Genomic DNA, 6,000 nt, shown 5'->3' with positions numbered 1-6,000 from the left:
ACTCCAGTATTCTTGCCTGGAAAATCCCATGGACAGAGGAGCCTGGTGGACTACAGTCCATGGGGTCACGAAGAGTTTGAAGTGAAAGATGTAGAATCTTTCTGTTAACGAGTACTCGGGTATCTTCAGTAGTTTTCCAGTACCAGTTAATAATAACTCCAACTTTCTGGTTAGTTAATTCAAAATTCTTCACTCCTTTCTTTCTCCCTGCACACCTCCTTAAGCATTCAGGTAGTCTTATCAGCTGTGAATACAAAATAATTTCCAAATAGATTCATTTCTCACTACTTTCACGGCTACTATCACAGTCCAAGGTCTTCCCTGGTGGCTCAGATGGTAAAGAATCCACCTGCAATACAGAAGACCCGGGTACCATCCCTGGGTTGGGAAGATCCCCTGGAGAAGGGAATGGCAACCCACTCCAGTATTCTTGCCTGGAGAATACTATGGGGAAAAAAAAAAAGAATCCTATGGACAGAGGAGCCTGGTGGGCTACAGCCCATAGCGTCGAAGAGAGTCAGACACGACTGAGTGACTAACACACAGTCCAAAGGAAAATAACCACTTCCCTGAGAGGGTCGCCCTGCGTCTACCCTTCCTCTCTCTCCTATGTAGTAATGTCCACATGGTGACCAGAGTGATAGTTTCAAGTCAGAACACGTTGCTCTTCTGCTCAACCCTTAAAACAGCTTGCCAGCTTTCCCAGGGCAAAGCCCCTGGTTCGCGTATGGTTCAAGGAGGCTCCCTTAGTGTCTTCACCTTGTTGTACCCTTACACCCTCGCTTTTTGCTCAAAGGCTACATGCACACTCAGGACTAGAGATTTTTGAAACATTGTTTCCCTTCTGCTAAGAACTTTCTACCCTAAGATTGCCATTTGCCTCATGCACATCCACACCTCTTCTCATTTTTTTTCAAATGTCACCTTCTTTGACATGTCGCAATATTCTGATTTCTTTATACAAGCTTGTGCCAGGTCAACAATTTCTACCTTACTTTTTTGCACCTTCCTAGCACTTATCTCCACTTAACATACTCTACATTAATTGATTTTTTCCTGTCTGTTTCCCCACTCTAGAATCTCCAAGATGGTAGAGCTTTCATTTTTTTCACTTCTCTAGCTCTAGGACCCAGGACAAAAGACCTTCGTAAGCACTCAAAAATGTTTTCACTTGTTTGAATAGATAAAAAAAATAAACGTGTAAGTAAATAAGTATCCGTGAAGATTTCAGATGTCAAAACAAAGAGTTTTGCTTTGATCAAAAAAGCACCAGAGACACACTAAGGATACTTGCAGAGAGAGGAGAGAGAGGTTGCCCATGGTCAGAAAGGACAAATCCAAGGAAGACAGAGTAAAACACGGATTTGTCTAATCCAATCTGAAATGATTGGAATCCGGTTTAGGAAAATAGTTAAGTTGTTGTTCAGTCACCCAGTCGTGTCCAACTCTTTGCGACCCCATGGAATGCAGCACACCAGGCCTCCCTGTCCCTCACCATCTCCCGAAGTTGGCTCAAGTTCATGTCCATTGCATTGGTGATGCCATCCAACCATCTCATCCTCTGATGCCCTCTTCTCCTTCTGCCTTCAATCTTTCCCAGCATCAGGGACTTTTCAAATGAGTTGGCTGTTTGCATTGGGAAAAACAGTTACAGAAATGGAGGAAAAGTAATGAATTCCAAAGGGACAAATGTGTATTGGCTGAATTAACGACCTTGGGTGGAGAGAAGTGACATTTCACAGATATTCTAAATAATACTGTGATCTTAGAGAGCTGGAAACTGTTGGGCCACTTTCAACAAGAAAGAAGGTGGGAAGGTTTGGAAGAGATGACACTGCTATTATGGGGGAAGAGTAATGATTTATTGAGATTTTAAAAAAAATCATTCTGTTCCCATAATGCTCTTTATTGCAATGATGTAGAGGATGAAAGAAAATGAATTTTTTTATAGTCATAAAAGACTATAAAGCATGTTTTTATTTTTTATGTTTTATACAGCTCCTCCCCACATCAGACAGCTGTATTTGACCTGCATACTAATCAGGAGAGGAGTGATTCTCTACTGCTCCAGGTTAATTTAGAGTGTGTTCCTGCTGGGTCTAAAAGAGCCCTGAAACAATAGAGGGGTCGCCAGATTCTCTATGTCCCTATCCCCCAGCAGTGTGCTCATTTTAGGATTCTGCTTTCATAGGCAGCACATGGCATAACAGAACTCAAGATTCTACATGTTTCTACTGAAACAGAGAGAGCAGGAGAAAAAGGGAGAGCGAGAGAGAAAGAGAGGTCAAGATCTACACTGGTTTATTGCCTTGAGATTCTGCACTAGAACTGTACTATCTTCTGCCGTTTCCTTTAGTCGAGTTTCTGAGAATACAAGTACTGGGAAATACATGATTATCCCATTAGTTTTAAAGAGTAGAATCAGGACCAGAATAAAGTTATGCCACTTACTTACTATCCAAAAAAATAATGAACTGCCCAGCAGGAGAATGTTTAGGAAGGCTGAGCCATCCAGATTTTTTGAACTGAAGTGATGGTTGTAAGAAGTAACAACCATTTATAAAGCGCTTAGCATCTCTGAGGGAAGCACTTCCTTTCAAGGTTCAACTTACTTCTAATGAGTCACAAGCTTGAAACTGTTTCCCCGTATTTTGTCTTTTGCTGTCTTTGTGCTTTTTCCTCTTCTGGTATTAAATACGAAGGGAGTTAAACTTGAAGGGATTATGGGTAAAGACTTAAACTGCTTGGCTATATTTTTGAATGAACAGAATGAGTGAGTCCCTTGATTAGTAAGAATTCTTTTGGTTAAAGTGATGATTACCCAAGTCAAACTAGCTGGGGCAAAAAAAGAGTATTTATTGGAGGGACATCCTGTTGCCAAATGTAAGAAAACAACTGGACTCATTAACTCTTGGGACGTGGACACTGCAGGACTCTCTCGGCCTCTTATCTCTGTGTCTCTGGTTCTTCAATGTCAGTTTTTCCTACTTCAGGCCAGCTCCTGCCCTTCTTCCCTGGCACCTGCATCCCACATTGTGATCCTCCCACTTCAGGGAAGCCCTGGCTGGCTTTCCCAATTCTGTTTTGAAAAAAGCACAGAGAAAGATTCAGAGTCACTGCTTTTAGGACACAGGCTCATCCTTGGTGTATTCTGCCAAGGCCAAGAGGCCATGTCGTGGGGTCCTACATGAGCAAGGAGTCTTCTGCTCATTTCATAGATGAGGAAACTGAGGCACAAGGAGGCTAACTGACTGGTCCCAGATCATTCAACTAATAGCAATACTATTTGATCACTATCTATATGCATCATTAATAAATATTAATTCAAATTGGACCTGCAATCATTAAAAAGTCATCTGGAACGAGCCTGAAACAGAGGGCAGTAAAAACAAGATGGTAGATGGTATTAGAACTGTGGTGCCGGAGAAGACTCTTGAGAGTCCCTTGGACAGCAAGGAGATCAATCCTAAATCAATCCAGATCAATCCAGTCAATCCTAAAGGACATCAACCCTGAGTATTCATTGGAAAGACTGATGCTGAAGCTGAAGCTCCAATACTTTGGCCACCTGATGCGAAGAGCCCACTGATTGGAAAAGATCCCGATGCTGGGAAAGATTGAAGGCAGAAGAGGGCAACAGAGGATAAGATGATTGGATGGCATCACCGATTCAGTGGAAATGAACTTGGGCAAACTCTGGGAGATGGTGAGGGACAGGGAGGCCTGGAGTGCTGCAGTCCATGAAAGGTGGGGGGCGGGGGCGGGTGGTTACAAGATATTCAATAGGTTATATAGCACCATCTAGTGGTCATCTAGAGAATTTAATTTTATTCACATTTCACTGTGATTTTAATAACTGAGGAAGTTTTGCCTATTTTTAATAAGGTATCATAAGCCAGAAACATAGATTTACATCCAGAAATCTGTGTATTTTATGGGCCCAGTCATAAAACAGTGCACATCTAAAGGGTCATTTCAACTAATATTTACTAGACCAGTTTCTTAGTGCTGATGTTTAACAATATCTTTGAATTGGGGGAAAAAAAAAGTGGAATAAATCCTCTTGTGGAAAATAGCCATTTATTCTCAAATGCAAAATAAAATGAGCCAGACTTCAAGGTTTGCAGGAGAGAGTCTTGTTTCTGGGAAACAAATAGTTGCTACTATGAATTAAGTAAAAGTTATATACAAATCCTAGGGGCCTTTCTTGAGATGAACTTGCTTATGCCGAAAGGACAGGACGGGAATCCGCGCTGCTCTACAGTTTGCTGCGAGAATAGGAAAGAGGGAGCCGCACGCAGGGGACAGATCTGGTTGGACAGCTTGGTCCTGAATGCTAAATTCTCCAGATGACCACGAGATGGCGCTTTATAACCTATTGAATATTGTCTTGTTTAACGGCCACATCGTGTCCGACTCTTTGTGACCACTCTGGTGCCACCAACTATTTTGATACAATCAGTCATGCTGCTTTCTTTTATAAACGTGAAACTTACAACAGGATGATTCTAGCATTTATTATTTCTACATACTACAGTAAAATTTCTAGGAAAGAGAAAGCTTACACAAAAATACTGACCTCTTGACTATTTTAAGATTACATTTAATTCAGCATAGTTTGATAATTTTTTAAATATAAACTTAAACTTCTATTACAGAAATGATATTTCATGGTGCAGGTAATCAATAAATTTGTCCCTGGAGCAATAGATGTGTAAAAAGAAATTTTACGTATCTTTAGAGAATTCACCATACCATGCTCTATAACACTGGAATCAGGCTAATATTTATGACCCTCCAGTTACTTGATGAGGTCATTCAAATCTTGATATGAAGACTTGACGCACATCTGCGTCTCCATTCCTCCCCTGCAGAAAGGCCTATTTCTATTCTTGATGCAATATGTGATTTGGGGCAAATAGATGTCTCTGGACTGGACCTCAGTTTCTTAAGCCAATAAAATGAGTTTTTTGCATTATATGATTTTTTTCATATTTCTTCCTGTTCTAAAATTTAAAACTCATTCATCTCAAGTATTTATATTTATATCTTACTATTCATATCTTACTATCATGATCCACTGGCTCCTGGGAGGGGAAATGAGGCAGATATCCTGTCAATTCAAGATTGCTAGAAAAGTAAATCCTAGCCCAAAAATGTTTTTTCTCTTCTGTAGACCTTATAATTTATAGCCCCCTGGTAGTTAAACATTAAAATAGACACCGATCTTTCCTTTTAGAAGATTTTAGTGTGTACATGTTCGCTGCACAAGAGGAAAAGAAAAGAAATCCTGAGAAAACAGCTCACCTGAACATGATATTTTCTTCCTTCAGGCAACTAGATTTCATGATACGTGGAAATATTCTGAAGGAGGAAGCAGACAGAACAAGCTCCATCTTAAAAGCAGGACTCTGTCTTGGGCCAGACTGTGGGCTTTGAGCTATATGCCCAGTATCTAGGAAAGTGACATACCAACTGGAAAACCAGACCCCCCAGAAGGAAGAGCCCCACTGCTCGTACCTAGACTCTCCATTGCCAAAAGAATACCTTAATTATCTGTGTAACCGAATAGAATCATAAATTCTATTATGTTTATTGGGGTATGACAAGAGGCCTGGTGATAATTGTCCACTGTTAACTACCTAGGCTTAAGGCATATGAATCACGGGTTAACTTAGATTGTATCTTTCTTTTCCTTTGTTCAGACTAGTTTCAGGGAATTTGGGGAGCTTATATACACTTAGGGTATATAAGACTCTGCCTTGGGCCCGCCCGTGTAATAAACTGCACTCCACCATCTGCATTGTCATTCTGAGTGAGTTTGTTTCCCAAAACGCCTGACTACAACAATTCTATCCTTCCCTCAGGTAAAAACAGACCTGTTACTCCAGCTTGTTCAGTCAGTTCAGTTCAGTTCATTCGCTCAGTCACGTCCGAATCTGTACGACCCCATGGACTGCAGCATGCCAGGACCCCTGTCCATCACCAACTCCCGGAGTT

This window comes from Bos mutus, chromosome 9 (genome assembly GCF_027580195.1).
Source record: "Bos mutus isolate GX-2022 chromosome 9, NWIPB_WYAK_1.1, whole genome shotgun sequence".
Taxonomy (NCBI): Eukaryota; Metazoa; Chordata; class Mammalia; order Artiodactyla; family Bovidae; genus Bos; species Bos mutus.
The sequence above is the reverse complement of the archived record's forward strand: the minus strand, read 5'-3'. Positions refer to the sequence as shown.